Source organism: Protopterus annectens, chromosome 6.part0 (genome assembly GCF_019279795.1).
Source record: "Protopterus annectens isolate FY-2018-M chromosome 6.part0, PAN1.0, whole genome shotgun sequence".
Taxonomy (NCBI): Eukaryota; Metazoa; Chordata; order Ceratodontiformes; family Protopteridae; genus Protopterus; species Protopterus annectens.
The window spans coordinates 513,099,321-513,116,854 of record NC_056737.1 but is presented as its reverse complement, the minus strand read 5'-3'; the positions used below and the strand labels follow the sequence as shown (position 1 = coordinate 513,116,854).

Below are 17,534 nucleotides of genomic sequence, written 5' to 3'. Positions count from 1 at the left end.
GTGCTCAGAATAAACAGCCACTGCAAACAAACAAACAGGCCCAGAGACAGCAAACCTGAAATGGGTTATGCTACAGCTACTAGCTACACTATTTTAGGCAGAAAAGACTACAGAAATGTTTATCACAGCAGAAAAACAGCAGTGAGACACTAGATTAAAGTTTTAAACAGATGAAGGAGCAAGGAGACTCTAGGGAATGCTTTTAACTGCAAACAAATCTGTTATATAATACACTCCTTGGCAGGAAATCAGAACAATCAGATGCTTAACAAATGGAGACAATTTCCAGTTAATACCTTTCACAAAGTGAAACTTGCTAAAAAAGCTTTACAAACAGTGTGACAGCAACAAAAGTAATTTAAGAGGCCCTGGAAGGCTGGCAATTTCAGTACAATAGTGCAGATTTGTTTATAGCAATAAAATACAGTTAAAAAAAATAGTAGGCAGCAGACAATAAAAAAGTGCTAGAAATGGTTAGAATAAGCAATAACTAGTAAAAATAAGCAAAAAAAAAACAGGATACTTATTGTTATATATCACAGATCAGATTTGTGGTCAGTGCCTCTCCTCCGTTTGGCTCAGTGTGAATAAATAATATGTAGCTGTTACTAGGATAAGTACAACAGTAACAGAATAGCTAAGAAAGTTGTTGTTGTGTCTTTCGGCTTTTCCTGGTTAGGGGTCGCCACAGCGGAACTCCGGTCCGCTAATGATTGGCAGTAGATTTTTACGTGCCAAGTTGCCAGCCCTGACGCACAACCTTCAGTGAAGGTACGCCCATTCACGCATGTCTCCACACAGAGGATGCTCTAGCTGAGAATCGAACAGGACAACGTCTTACTGTGAGGCGACAACGCTACCACAGCATCACCACTGCATTATCTCTGTAAAATAGTGTGAATCTAAATTATAATCCAACGAATTCATGCCGACTACTGACAGGCAGTCTCTGCCGCACACATAGAGCCTCAACAGACACTATCCTGTCAGACCTAATGCACATTCACAAGTGGGGAGCATGAACACCTGAAAAAGAGATTTAAATCTTTCTTGCAACATCAATAGAACATGTTGGCAGGACAGATATGTATTACGGAGAATACCACTTATTTGGAATCATCTTCCTCTCCACATAAAACAAATTACTTCTCCTACACTATTCAAATGTAACCTTAATGAATGGATTGATAACTGTAAACTCATCCCTGGTTTATCCCCTGATGGATAGGGGCAACATCTACATGTTCTGCTCATCCATGGGTTATTCATACTTAAAATATAAGGATTAAAGACTTCATGGGAATATATCTGCTCATCCATGGGTTATTTGTACTTAAAATATAAGGATTAAAATCTTCATGGGACTGTATGGCTAGACTTTTAAAGATCCTCATAAATCAATAGCTTAGTAAGTAACTATGAATCTTTAAAAAGACAACACCAGTACCCCAACTACTTTATGGAGTGTCCTTGCATCAGAGTGGCATAAAATTCCTGTCTTTCTTGAGAAGAAAAGGTTCTGACTTGGAGCAGAATTATAGAAAAGAAAAGAACTTCAAATCTGGCCAACATTATGCTATACAAGTAAATTAAGTACAAGTTCATGTATGCCTCAGGATGGGTACTTAACTGTATTTAGTGAGTTACTTTTTGGTATGTACTATTTTATTTTAGTTTTCCTTTGTTGACTGGGTTAGTCCCATTAGGCTAGTGGCCTGTTTTCAGTGGAGACCTGAATTGATTTTAATACTGCTAGTAGAAATTTGGTCAGGGCACCAGGGACCTTCCTAATATTCTTTTCAATAGGTGCCATGGAATTTTTTTATATCCAACTGAGCTATCATGAACTCAAGCAGATTAAACCTCAGTTTAACATGTCATCCAAATTATGATGCACTCAGGAATGCAGCAATACCCTTATGCTGCACTGCAGTGTCAGCAATCCATCTACATAGTGTGCGAATAAAACCTATAGTTTTGTACATGAAAGGTGAGTGTGCTACATGTTGCATCACTGTAAGAGGATTTCATCATGCTGTGTGAAGAAGGAAGAGGAAGGTCATGAGTTCTCTGCTTCTGCAAGGACAGCTTTTCTATGCATTCAGGCATTATGGGAGCTGTCATCAAGGACCTCTTACGTGTTCTCCATAGGTTGGCAGACAATTACTGGACTGGCTCTGGACTGGCTGTTATCTGCTGTAGATGGAGAATGGCAAAGTCATTAAATAAATCAATTGGTGAGATATCATTTTGATTCTAATATTTATTTATTTGACATTTGTTAACCAGGTTAGTCCAACTTGGACAAAGCCCTTTTCCACTGGAGACCAGGGGAGAAAAGCTCCACAGAAAAACATTCAATATTTGATATATAGTAATAGAAAAATGTACATAGACACAAACAATGGGACTTAATATTCATGGCAATTTGAATAAATATTGTGGCATTGGCATGAAGAGAATACAGTGGAGAGATGCAAGAAAATAATACAGATAGAACTTTAGCTTTAAAAAAGCTAAAAACAGGGCACATAAGGTTGGCTGAGAACAGTAGAAGAAATAATCAAGTAAGAAAGGATTTATAAATTACAGAAAAGAAGCAGGAAGGAGGGAACGAATGAGTGATAGTGTTGCAATAAAGAGAATTAGGAGAAATGTAGGGTTTCACAGAAGTAGAAGTATAAATAAGAGAGTAGGATACTTAGAGAGATACGTCAGTCAGGGGGAAGATAGCACAGACATAGTTTATTTTCCTTTAAGTGAATAATAGGCATGAGATTTGTTATCCTTGAATTATGGTATCTGAGAAAGGAAACATTCTTGTTGATGCCAGGTGCCAGGTTCAGAAATAGCTGAGAAAGAGTTTTACATAGTTGATGTAGTCTTTCCTTCTCAGCATCCTAGTGCATATTGCTTTACCTGCCATTTCACTAAAACAAATGGTAATGAAGTCTAAATAGATTGCCATTCTTACAAAACTGTGTTGTAAAACTCTTAATGTTTTTCTTACTGCCTGAAATATCTTGGAAACAGCCATGATAAAAATATCCTTGAAACCCAACAGGCAGATTGGTAGGAGTGGACTACCAACTGCCAGAATGATGTCCTCATCCTGTTATTTTAATAACCTAAAGAGGATTTGGAGTGGCTTATTCAGAAGTTCGTGTTTTTGGAATTATAGAGTAGTGGCATGTCTTAGTGAGTAACTCATTATAATGTGACCGAAATTTTGACTCTTTTGAGATTATTTGGATGAAATTGAATTATTTAACCACATACCATATGCTCAGGTGGCCTAAACAGAAGGATTTCATTCTGACCTTTTCTCAAAACCATCAACTTTCTTTTGCTCTTCTTTGGCTATGTGTTTGCATTCTTGCATCTTATTTAAGCTGAAAGCTAATAACATATTGGTGAAAAATGGACTTACTAGCAATGGTAAGGGAGATAGACAAGTGTTCTAACTTACTAGCAATGGTAAGGGGACGAGAGAGGTGCTCTAACTTACTACCAATGGTAAGGGAGATAGACAAGTGTTCTAACTTACTAGCAATGGTAAGGGGACGAAAGAGGTGCTCTAACTTACTAGCAATGGTAGGGTTATTCTCTTTAGTCATCATGGAAGGTCTGTGTCTAGGCATCATATGTCTCATGTTAAACATTCAGTGCAAGAAATCTAGACAAAGCCAAAAATAAGGAGGAGGCAAAGACCCCAAATCAGGGATAGATGTTTAAATATGTTCTTATAAACATAGAAAGTTGATATAAAAAAGGTTTTACTTTAGCATGCATTTTCTGAGGTATATGAATTCTGAGACTGAAATGTCTGTCATCAGCAAATGCTCTGAATTATTTGCCAGAAAAAAATAAATTTTTATGAGGGACAGAACAAAAATGTGAGGCAAAAACAAACAATATTCTGAGAAATTCTAGACAGTTGAGAGGTATGCTTGGCATTATAGAATGAAATGACAGCAGGCCTTCACAAGAAGTTTGTCAGCTGTCAGACTTTCTAAGTCAAACTACTTCAAAGGATTCTGATCATTTTAGGCAATATATGCTACAGCTAAAACTTGATAGTTTAATTGTCATGGAAATGGTGAAGGATTTATGAAATGATAATAAGAAACATGTATGTACATGGGATGTGGGAGGTGTGGGGTTAGTTCCCAGGACTAGCAATCAAGTGAACATACTTGCTGCTTAACTGCATATTTTTTCAGTTTTTGCAATATACGCAGCAAGAATATTAGGTATTAAATGTAAGTGACCTTTTGTGAATTACAACTAATTAGGATGTTTTATGATAACAAACAACTATTCAAAGTGTTTAAAAGTGAGACATGCTCTACCCCACATCACAGCTATTTAGGTCTTGGTATAATTAATCATTTAGTCAGTCAAGCCAGCACAGTTAACTATCCTGTGCCAATATTTGTTTGTGAGAAACCAGAAATCACTGCTAACTACAAAAGTCAGTCACAGATATAGCAATGTCCTTCATAAGCTGCCTTGGCCCTATTCCTAAAAGCTTGCTCTTGGTGTAAGTGGCCACATACACTGAGAGCAGGACGTTTGGAATCTGGCCACTGGTGTAAGTCTGTTTATAGATAGGCCTTATACAGATGTAAGTCACTTACATTAAGAGCAGGTCTTTCGGAATCAGGACAGACTTACACCGTGAGCAACTCTTTTGGAATCTGACCCTTTGTGTCACAGTTTATGTAGGTTGAAGGGGAAAGAGCAGTGTTGGATTCTTTACTAAAAGTAATGGGGGGAAAATACTATATTATTTCAAGTATGCCTCAATTTCATACTTAGAAAAGAATTGCAAACAGCCATTTTTATTGGAGTTTCAGGATTAACAAGTGAAAGTGAATAATTTTTATAAAATTCGAAGAAAATATTTTTTTTGTCTAAGGAAACTGTCATAATATATTGGTTAATAAGGTATGGGAGGAGGTAGCAATACGAAGAGGGAGTGTTTGTGCCCCTCTGGGAGAATTAAGTATTATTTCAAAGACAGATAAAAAGGAGTTTTTACACATGATTCTCAAGCAATACAGTATATTGCATATAAAGGTACAATGAAAAATTAAACAGGATGGTGGGTAAATCATTTAGGATTGTGGACAAGAAGACTAATAATCTGAAAGATCTGTTTGAGAGTGTCAGTAAGACAGAATCTAACAAGCATTGCACCAATAAATATGGGGGACTTTTCCTGCTTTGACTGTCTAAGTTTATATCAGCAAGTCTAAAGGTTCTTAGTGAATTTTCTTGTAGGGCAGTAGGACCAGGAGGCACTTGTGACACTAGACAAATTATTTAATATGCTCAGTGTGTTACTCGCAATTCTTTTTGTGCAGGAAAAACAATAACTTCACTTAAAGTAAGGGTGGCCAAACACATTAAGAATAAAAACAGTTATTTTGCTCTTTTTGGAAACAGTGAAAAGTGTATGCATTTTAAGAAGTTTATTTCAGTTTTAGAACTCCAGACAACTGTTGTAAGGGTAAGGGTGTGAACTATTTGTTTGAAAGATGGGACTTCACCTGGCAATTTAAGTATAATGTATTTGAAAGTTGAGGTTTGAATGAAACAGTAAATTTAGGCTGTCCAGTTGCTAACAGACCAATGCAATACTAATGGTAAAAATAACTTTACAACCTGGATATATTTTGGCAATTATTTTTATGAGTGTATTTTACCTTGTATGCAAAACGGAAACCAGAGTTCAAAAGGAAGTCAAATAAGTGGATTTTAATTATTTAAACAGTAGTGGGTTTAGATGACATTAGCTTGAAGTTCTTGTGTTTGTGAGGAAAAGGGCTATTTTTTTTTTAATAAAAGTTACTTGACTTCAACTTTCTCTGCCATGTTGTTGTTTTTGTTAAGTGAATAAATAACTCCACAAAGCCAATATATCAGAATTCAAAGACTATAAGTGCATGTATCTCCTCAAATTCTATTATAAAAACAGAAAATTCAGCTATGACATCACCACAGACAATGCCTCAACAGAAAGTTTTTTTTCTTTTTGAACATGTTAGAACAGACCATATTAACATCAGCAATAGAACCCTCATCAGACTAGATCCACAGCAATATGGCTTTTTGAAAGGTAGGTCCTGTCTAATGTCCCTAGCTGATGTCTTTGAGAAGGAAACACAATTGTTGGACAGTGGTCACACCATTCAAATCAAAAAAGGTTATTGTTTTATTGTTCCCTTTTACTCAGCACTGATCAAACCAATTAGAGAATGCAGTGCCCTGTTTGTCTCACCAGACATATCAAAAAGTTGCAAACAACTGGAAAGACCCCAGAGATTAGTAACAAAGATGATGATAGGCTTACAGACCCTAAGCTACCAAAAAAGACTAGAGACACTGTAGCTATTTTCTGTGTCATATATGTTTCTCAGCGGTGACTTATGCCTTGCCTTCCAATTGTTCAGGGATCTGGTAGTCCAGGATCTCTTATACCTTCATAAATCAAACAGTCCTCTAATACCAGAGCAGGACATGTAAACCTGCTTCAGCAGATCAGTGTAACAATGTGTTCAGCCCCTGCTCAGAGGTCATTAAATTATACAAAGTGCTAGAAAAAACTTTACAGTTGTAAAACAGGAAGAAGGAGGAAATAGTAAATATAGTTAGAGCAACAGAAATAGTACAAACTATGAAATAATTGCTTTCATAAATTGCTAAGAAAAATAATTAGCTATAAAGGTGCATCATTGTTAATTGATTACAAACAAATGTATACAGTGTTTTCAGCCATTGTGCTAAGTTCTGACAGTATAAAGGAAAAACACAGCGTCAATGGGACCAGATGGTGTCCCAGGCTGTGTCTTTCATGAACTACAGAACGAACTAACCCCCCACCTAAACACGCTGTTCAACCTCTGCCTCTCCACAGGCTACATGCCCATAGAGTTGCACACAGCAACGGTTATTCCTCTCCACAAAGGAGGGGCCACAACTGACCCTGGTAACTATCGCCCCATAAGCCTGACTAGCCTGGTCTGCAAGGCTATGGAGCACATCATCATGGAACTCATTAACAAAGACATTGGGAACCTCCAAACACTTGACTCGACCCAGTTAGGCTTTGTTAAGGGCAGATCATGCCTATTAAACCTGGTTGACTTCTTCAAGACAGTCACCAAGGCCATAGATGAGGGAAAGGTGGTTCACACAGCCTACCTTGACCTCACCAAGGCTTTTGACACCATTCCCCACTCAGGTATTACAGAAACACTCACCAGCCTGAACATAAACCTTTATGTCACGAGATGGGTTGCCAACTGGCTTACAGACAGAACTCACACGGTAAGAATAGCGGGCTCCAGGTCCGACTCTAAACCAGTCACAAGTGGTGTCCTACAAGGCTCGGTCCTAGGACCCCTACTGTTCAGCATATACTTCTCAGAAGCACAGGCAAACACAGGAGGACTATGGCTAACCAAGTTTGCCGATGACTGCAAACTGGGAGCCATAATTGACTCTCCAGCTGACACGGACATCCTCCAAAAGGGCCTTACTGAGACGGACACCTGGTGTCAAGCTAAATGCCAAAAAATGCATAGTCATCCCATTTGAGAAAAACAAAACACCCACGAATTACCACATAGGTGGCAGTCCCCTTAATACAGAAGAGGTAATAAGAGATCTGGGGACCCAGGTAGATAGTAATCTCATCTTTGACAATCATATTGCTAAAGTAGTTAGGAAATCCTTCTATGTGGCCCATCTAATTACTAAAGGGTTCACATCTAGAAATAAAGAGGTTATAGTGCCCCACTACTTGTCACTCATTAGACCCATCATAGAGTACAATGCCCCATTTGGGATGTACCTCAAAAGACACTTCCAACAGCTGGAAAGACAAAAGTACCTCGTCACTCATTAGACCCATCATAGAGTACAATGCCCCATTTGGGATGTACCTCAAAAGACACTTCCAACAGCTGGAAAGACAAAAGTACCTCACCAAAAGGATTACTGGTCTCAAACATATGTCCTATGCAGCCTGACTGAAAAAACTCCGGCTGTACAGGTGATCTCTGCCTGACTTACAAAGCCATGTCCAATTCAGAATTGATGGACATGGTCCACCTAAAGAAATCCAAGTCACTGAAAGCCATGCGCTCTAGTGAGCTAAACCGCACCACAACAATAAATAGAACATGCTGGAGGGATAGATTCCTGTCACAAAAACTCCCCATGCTTTGGAACAAAATTCCAAATTACATCAGGCAGAGCCCCTCACTAACACTCTTCAAGATAAACCTTGACGAGTGGATGGGTAACAGAAAATACACCACTGGGATCACTTCATTGGCTCTGCTTGACAGAGGATCAGTTAATTAATCAATGGGGTGGTGAAAGCCGACACACTCTGACTAGGCTTATAAATGCCCTTGGGCAGATAGCCTAGTACCTACCTATGAACCTATGAAAGTTGTGAAGATGGGGCAACACTATGCATCTAACTTTGAAAATATTTATGTAATAGCAGAATGCTGAAAACATGAGTGAGGTATTGTAATGTGAACAAATTGAATTAATCTGGTTATGAAGTTTTTGAATGGCCCACAGATCGGGGTCTAAGATGGAGAAGGAGTGTCCTGTGGTTATTCTTGAGGTTTTGGAGTATTGTTGCTTTTTCAGCACATAAAAGCAGCTGATATTGTGGAGTTTTTATTAGTAGTCTTGGTATGTTTATATGTAAGGAACTGTAGTAATGTCTTTTATGGATGACACTTAGCAGGAAGAGGCTTGCCTATTCTTTTGCAGAAGCCTGTTTATCTGTTTATTAGGTATGTACTGACTGTCCTTAAGGAAAGAAATGAGAATACATTTTTGAGATTTTGTTGACAATGACTTGCAGTTCAGAAAGGGTCTTATTTATTTTTATTATGTTATTGTATTTATTTATTTTGACATATGTTGACCGGGTTAGTCTGACTGGGCAAACACCATTTTTCAGCAGACACCCTGGGACAAAAGCTCCACTATTGTTTTTTTAAATAGTTACAACTATACCATCATATGACACATACAATTTATGGATCAGCAGCAGTTAGTTGTAATCAGTTGATTACATTCCGTTTTTAGAAAAAAGTATATTACAATACAATAAAAAGTACATTTCAATCAGGGAAAGCTGTGGCATAATTTTGAGGCAAATCTTTAAGTGTTAGCACAAAGTTAATATTTTGAAATGGGTTAAAGTATTGCAAATATAGAGAAGAATCAGAGCAAAGAGAAATTATGAGTAAAGCATTAGTTGAGAAATTACATAATTGTGTTGCAGGGAGGAGAAAGTAGACAGTTAGTGGGAACTGTCTTATTAGGGGTTGAATACAGGAAGGGTGTTTTATGCTGGGTCATGGCATGTGCAAGTCCTGTCATTAAGCAGGAAGAGTTTTAAGGATGTTTTAAAGCAGTTTGTACTAGGTATAGTTCTTAGGGACAGAGACAGTTTGTTCACTGAATTAGTAACAGAGTGACTGTAGAGTTGTTTGCTTATGTTTTTTTTTTGATGGGTTTATGACTTTCCAAGAGATGTTGATCTGAGCTTGGAAGAGTGCAGTTGGGAGTGTAGGGAGTGATAAGAGAAGAGAACACTGGGCAAAAGGTAGGTTTGTAGAGAATGGACTGAGCCAGGTGGAGTTGGGGAGGAGGAGTTGTTGGTGGAATTCTAGCCACTGAAGGTTTTTTAAAGATAGGCAATGGTACAAGCAATAGGGCAACTTTGCCACAAATCTTGCAGTTTTGTTGTGAGTTCAACCTTGGTCATAAGATTGGTTTGTAGGATTGTTAGGATTGGGGCGGCATAGAGCAGGCTAGGTAGAAGGTAGTCTTGTGCTAGAGCTAGTTTAGATTCATTAGTGAGGAATTTTTTGTTCAAATAGAGTACCCCTCATTTTTTTGATGAGTTCTTGCATGTGGATATCAAATTTTAGTTGATCATCAATTGTTGCTCTTAGGAGTTTTGTGTGATGCTCCACTTTAATGATTGTGTTACTTAGGGAAGTGGTGGTGAAGGTAGTTTTATAATGAGACAAGGATTTAGAAAGGAATAAGAGGAACTTGTTTTCTTTTGGGAGGGTTCAGAAGAAGTTAGTTTCTAGTTAGCCATCTTTCAACAGAATGGAAAGATTCTTGGGTGAGGATGACAAGCTGAGAGATTAATAGAGGAGAAGATGATAGTAGAGTTGTCTGTGTATTGCATTAGTGTTGAGTGAGGAACAGATGTGTAGAGGTTATTAGTGAAGATGTTGAGAAGTAAGGATCCAAGTTCGGAGCCTTGTTAGACTCTGGTTTGAACTGGGGGGGGGGCAGCATGCCATCTGATTGACTGACGCTGGTTAGAGAGGTAACTGGAGAAGGAAATGGTTGAGTTGGAGAGATTGAGGTTAGAGAGTTTAGCCAGAAGTTTGTTGTGAGATTCAGTGTGAAAGGCCTAAGAGCAGTCAAGGAATAGGCAAGAGGCAAGTCTGTTGTTGTCTTGGGTTTTGGAGATGGCCTGAGTGAAAGATAGTAGATCAGTAGCTGTGCTGTGTTTAGAACAAATCCGTGTTGTGCTGGTGTTAGTACATTTTCTTTGAAGAGATAGTCTAGTAGTTGTTTGTGTATACATTTCTCCCATATTTTTGAAAGGGGAGACAGAATGGCTATTGGTCTGAAGTTGGAGGGGTTGGTGGAGTGACCTCGTTTGTGTATGGGTATGGTGTAAATATCTTCCATATGTCAGGGGAATATGGATTCTTGAATAGATCTATTCATAAGTATGCAGATAGGGTAAGCAATAGCGTTTACAGCTAGTCTTAGAAAAACAAGGTGTAGGTTGTTGGTAGATGTGGAGCAAGTTTTGAGTTTGCTGACTAGGGATTTTATGTAAGTAGTGGGGACAGGCTTAATTGCGAAGGAGGTTGGGTAGGTAGATAGGGAGAGAGGGGTTGTGTTATTGGAGGTCTTGTCATTTTGAGAAAGGTTTTTGGTGGTATTTATGAAGATGGTGTTGATGAAGGTGGCAGTATCAATGTCAGAGTTACTGGGGTAAAGGTTAGGTGAGGAGGGTTTGCCTGTATGAAGTAATTTGTTGACAGTATTCTAAATTTTGGGGGGATTTCAGTGGGAGTTGGTTAGTGGCTTTTGGTAGAAGTTTTTGTTGTCATAGTTGACCTGTTTTTTTGGTTAAGTTGCGGAGTTCCTCGTATCTTTGAAGGTGGGTGAAGGACTTGGTTTTTAACCATTTATTTCCATGTGCTGCCTCTCTTGTACATAAGAGAGTGAATAGATTGTGTAAGACATGGGGCACAGTTGGATTTAAATTCTTATTTTCCTGATGGGGGCCAGGGAGTTGAGGGTATCTAGGAAGATGCTGTTGAATTTTAGAGTAGCTTCTTCCAGGGTGAGGTGATGAAGGAAGGACTGGTTAATTGAGGAATGAGTTTGGCTGAAGGAGTCTGGGTTAAAATTAGAGAGCTTGCGGCATTGTATGAAAAGGTGAGATTTACAGGATTGGAGGGTGTGTCGTTGGATGCAGGTGGGAAGATGATCACGTAAGGTGTCAGGAAGCGTACAGGGATTGTGATATAGATTTGGATTGGATGTAAGTATCCAGTCTAGTGTGGAGCTGGAATTGGTGTGTTTATTCAGATGGGTTGAGGTAGTGATAAGTTGAGAGAAGTCATAGATGTTTATGTTGGAGTTGAAAGGGTCAGAGGATGTTGCGTTCCAGTAAGTGTTAGCATTACCCAGTATTATAGTTTCATAAGAAATGGCTTGTGAAGTCCAGGCAAGAAATGTTCAAGGGTGAGGATGTTGTTTCCTGGAGGGATGTAAGTGAAAGCTATGGCTAGCTTTTTATAATTGTTAATTTTCCAATTTACTATGAAGCTTTCAGCAGGATGGAAACTAGGGGGGGTGAGATGGATAGAATGGAGAGGGAGAGCTGTTTGGAGTACATCATAGCTACACCTCCCCATTTTCTTTAGCTCTATCTAGGGGAAATGTGTTCTATTCAAGGAACAGGATTTCTATGTCAGGGATGTGAGGTTTAAGCCAGGTTTCAGAGAGAGGATAAGAATGGAATGTGAAGAGAAATCCAGGAATGAAATTCAGTGATTTTGTTTGTAATGCTTTGGATGTTTAGGGATAATATGGTTAGATTTTTGGTGGAGGATGTGGGATAGGTGGGGGATGAAGAAGAGGAGTGAAGGAAGAGGGAGGGGGTGAGGGGTTGGTGGGTGGAGGTGAGGCTAAGATAGGTCCAGAGTTGGGGTGAATATCTCCAGAGAGTAGTAAATGTAGGGTAAGCAGGTTAAGTGAGTAGATGTTTGAGCTGTGACAGTGAAACTTAGGTTGTTGTTTTGAAAGGGAGTGAGTGGCGTTGAGATATTTTGATTTTTGTACAGGAGAGTGTTTAAGTGGTTGAATAGTGAGGGAGATATAGTAAATGTGTGAGTAGCTGTGAGATTCTTTTGTGGGTGGGGAAGAGTAGGAGAAGAGTTGTTATAGTAGGAGGTATTGTGTTAAGAGATAGATATAGAGAGGAGTCATGAAGAAAATGTGTAACGTGATAAGGGATGTGGTGAAGAGTGGAGGAGTGAGAGGTTTAGTAGAGGGGGGTAAAGGTTAGTTAAGGTGGTTTGTATGGTGGAAAGAATTAGGAGGTAATTACAAGTTATGTGGTATTGTGGAAAACGTATATTAGTTAGGGTAGGGTGGCTGAAGTAATAGGTAAGTATCATTGTAGTAGGAGTTAAATAGAAAGGGGCCTTCTTGGAAGAGTATAAAAAAGTGGTAAGCGGTACTATATGTTTGGTAACAGAATGTTTTAAGCTATAGTAGCTCTGTCTACTGGGGTGAGGAAGTGTAATATTGTCCTACTATATCTTTCAACTGTCCGGCTTTTTGCAGAATGTCCAGATTTTTGCCTCATGTTTTTGGTCTGTTCCTCATAAAATTTGTGGTTTTCTGAATTTTTGTAGAAAATCAGTAAGGGTTGAATTCAACAAATAATGGCAGACATTTGAGTTTCAAACTTCATACCTTTCAGGAAATGCATGAAAACACATACCTTTTAATCTATTAACTTTCCAAGTTTATGAGAGAAATGTTTAAAATGTGCCCTATTTTTGGTGCTTTCTTCCCCCGTTATTTTTGGATTTGTCCATATGTTTTGTGCTAAGAGGTGTGTTTCCTGCCGACAAATGGGTTGAGTAACCTTTGCCTTAATGTCAAGATCATGTCAAGCCTAGGGTGCTGAATGTGGAAACACATTCAGTTGTATCTTTATTGAGTGCAACCGGAGCAATCAGTGAGGGTAAGCTTTCAAGTTTTGGTTGTGTGTGAAAAGGCATTACTTTAGCTTTCTTGATATTTAGGGTAAGTTGTTTGGTTTATATCCATAAGCAGATTATAATTAAGGTTGTTTGGAGAATGTGCAGTATAGTTTTATGGTCTTGCGTGGATTCAGAAAAAATACTAGGTCATCTGCTTAAAGAATTAAGTTTGAATGTTGGAGTTCTGACAGGAGGTGGTTAATGAAGACGCTGAATAGAATTGTGCTCAAGACTGAACTCTGAGGCATACCTATTGTGCTAGGAAAAGGGACATTACAGTACTGTTAGGCTAGGCTTTGGCTGTTCTTTTACACAGATAACCAGCTGATTATTAAAGAGGCAAAGCTGTGGGTGGCTAGAGATTCTGAAAAGATATTGAGAAAGCATTAGTGAAATTGATGAACACAGAAGAAAGGAAATAATATGATGCAGTTGATCACAAGGACCATAAAATTCATAACCACATATACCTTTAAAACGTAAAAGATCTTGCCACCTTTGTCAATCACTTAATACTGCTTAATTCCCAAATTGAGAACGGCATTACATGACAAACCTGGTGCAAATTTGTGTTTACCCATCTAGTCATTAAGACTAGCCTAAAAGGTCGTCAAAGTATTGCTTTGTTTGAACTATAGTGGCAACTTATTCCACAGGCTGGGATTATGCTGTGTTAGGAAACTATCCTTCCAAAAAGTATTGTTTAAATTTTGGTATATATTTAAATATCTGGTGTTGGTGTCCCTGTTACGATATTGTTGTATTAGTTATTTAGTCACTGTTAGTATGGCATAGAGTGCCTTCCGATTAGAAAACCATGATGATGATGGGAGAGAATACTGCTTATAAAAAGGATGTCAGTAACATAGTTACATACATTTCTCTAAGCGGTTTAAGTAAGTGTGAGAGCAGTGTGGCCTGAAATTAAAGGTACTAGCTGGTCTGCCACACAACAGTTAGAGATGGTAACTATCAAAGCTTCATCTTATAGCCTCAAAGAGGAGGCTGTGGGTAGGAGGGAGGGGTTTAAGAAGTGTTGGTTTATTGGGAACAGTTTTATCACAATATATTTTGATGCAACATGGGTAAAAACCATCAGAATCTGCAGATTCATGATAGAGAGTTTAACAGACGGCTTATTTCATATTGTGAAATCTTTTAAAATGGAATTTTGGAAGATCTGGCTAAAGCTGAAGTAGTGATGGCAAGTTAGAGGAGAGGATACCTGCTTTTGTGAAGAGTTTGTAAATTCTTTTGTAAACTAATCATTAGTAAGTGGTGGGGTAGATTGCATTACAGAACTAACATTTCTCCAAAACTGTCTAGAACTAGTGAATATTTGTGTGTGTGTGTGTGTTGGTCTGTGTGTGTACTGGTATGCTGTTTTGTAACAATCCTATCTGTTTTTTACCTGATTACTAAGGATGGTGTATGTACTGTGGCCCTTAGTGTTGTTAGTATTTTCCATATAGCCTAGGAGTAGAAAGCAAAACTCAGTAGTTATCCAAGGTAACTGTAAAAATTTGTGAGCCATCTTATTATTGGGAATAATTGGCTTGGGAGATTAAGAAAGACAGTGGTCTAATGAAGGCTACAGTGTGTATGTATGTATATAGTGGTTTGGTAGAAGTCAGCTCCTTTATGTCAGGTAGGAGAGTCACAACTTGTGCAGGTTGTTTGGAGAATTGAGTGTGTGTGCACTGTAGAAGAGGGAGTGGTTTTGTCTTGTGGAGCCACTGGAATATGATTGCACAGTGCTTGCTGATATCACCTGGGCTCACTTGTATGGCAGGATCTTTTTCACATTGGTTGGCGATCAAGTAATCAAGCGAACAGTGATTAACTGAGGTGGCATTTGGCTTTGTAGGTTCATTTACAGACTTGAAGAGGTTGAGATCATCGAAGAAGCTGTTTATGTCATGCACACAGAGGATGAAGAGGTTCAAATTTACCTGTAATGAGAGTGTTATTTTTAGTTGTAGTATTAAGTATGTTTAATGTATATGAAAAAGCAGTGTGGGTGGCTGTTAGTGAGAATCAGGCAATTACTATAGTTAAGTCTTTATTTTAAGGAAGAAGTAAGGTGGCAGTGATACAATTATAGCCAAATTGATGCAATAGCTGTATTACTGCAGTTAAAGTAATATTGTCCAGTGAGAAGCATAAGTCTTCTACAAATTCTGATGTCTCAGTGGTCAATTCAAGAAATGTTGTAGTGGGCAAAGAGAGGGTAGATATGCTGCGATGTAGATTTCACCCATGTTTCACAGAGAATGCTTATTATAATTCTGAGACTCATAAGTGTAACCTCCAGAACTGTGTTATTTTCTTTTAAAGTTGAATTTTGCAGTGGGGCAAGACCCTACATTCATTGGTGTGGTACAGCACCCCCCCAAATTATTTACACCAACTCCAAAATTGCTGTACCTCAGATTCAGGGGAATATTTTGAAAAATATCAGTCTCGGACATGGTATATCTAAGTCAACATGTTTGGTCATTTATTCTCACTGCTCTGGGAATTGTACTAATGAGTCTTAGAATACCAAATAATTATCATCACAGAAAGCAACTGCATGCAGATTATATACACATGTGCTATGCTTTATTTTAAATGTCAGCTTAGTTGCTGAAACTTAAATTTAGTTGAGAGTTTTCCTTTTTTGGTGGAGTAAGGTGAGGTGTGGATGAAACTGGGGGAAATGGTTATGAATTAGTATGAAAGTCTGTTGACAGAAGGAGTAACAGAAATATGAAAGAATGGTGCGGGATTTGTAATATAACAAGTCACATGAACAGACGAATGCTGAGAGCTACCACTCTTTTAGTAGGAAAAAGCAAGTACTGAGGGAGATTAATGTGCTTGGAACTGTGCATCTGGAAATTAAAACGGTGGTTTTGCGTGTGTGCGGAGTTCTGAAATTGCTGTGAGTAGTTTTGAGAGATATAATCAAGACAGAAAGCGTGGTGATCAGTCAGATATGTATGCTTATTAAAAAAAGTGTTTGTATAATGATGGGTGAACATTTCCTAAGTATGGACATAATTCCCTCCATAGCCAAGTCTTTAGATTTATGATTTTTCTTATATTGTTTTATAACTATCTCCCCCACACTGCACAAAGGGTTTCCTTATTTCTTCGGTACTATTAATAATGAAGGAAAAAAGGCACATTCCTTATCAAAAGGTTTCTATTGATTCCTTTAATCTCACATGCATAACTCATTCATTTCCCAATTTCCTCTCAATACATTTTCCAAACTAACCACTTACTAATATATTTTTGCCAGAAGGTTTTCTTTACTGTTCAACTTTCTGTAAGTTCCTAGTTGGAACTGCTGCTACAGTGTTATATTTCTTTGTTTCATCATTTTTAAAGACACTGATTTATCAATAAAAGTGTTGCACTTCCTTTCAAATCCAACAGAATGTTTTATCCCACCCCACTAATAAAAGTTGTTAAATAATCTGCAAATCCTTTTGTAAAAAGTATACTGTTCAGTTTGCTAAAGATGAACAGGACCACAACAATATGCTTCCATGAACAAGATAATCACACTGCCGACATTAACCATCCACATTTAGGAATGTCTTCCTCAGTATTTGAGGTGTGTAAAAATATTTATGATGATATTTCCAAGCAAATATTCTAAAATAATATGAGTTAGAAACATATCTATATTGTATCAAAACAGTCTCCTGTGTTTTCTTACTTGTAGTTCCCTCCAGCAATTTTTATTTATTTATTTATTTATTTATTTATCCTTATGCTAATAGGGTTAGTCCCACTAAGATAGTGGCCTCTTTTCATCGAAGACCCAATGTGCTATTTATACTACCAGAGGAAATTTGCCCATGGCATTGAGGAACTTCTCCTACTTTGTTGGATATTTGCCATGGGATATTTTACATTTACCTGAGCTACCACTAAGTGAAGCAGATGTGCCCTCAATTTAATGTATCACTGAGGAGTGCAGTAACCCTGTTTTGCTGCACTGGAGAGTCAGTTATCAACTTATCTGGTATGGGAATAGAACCCGAAGCCTACCAGTTTTGTCACTGACTCCATTCCTTTCTGACTAGATCTATTTTCTTTACATTAAGCTCTCTTAACACCTTGGGCACCCTGGTGAACAAAATACATGTAAATGGACTACCTTCTGTACCCTCCAGT

The 17,534-nt window shown here is 38.2% G+C and overlaps 1 protein-coding gene across 7 annotated transcripts in view; it reads left to right on the top strand.

Moving 5' to 3' along the window:
* FAM110B (family with sequence similarity 110 member B) overlaps nt 1-17,534 on the top strand; it is a 731,362-nt gene that overhangs the window by 13,821 nt on the left and 700,007 nt on the right. The gene's annotated exons all lie outside the window — the stretch shown is intronic.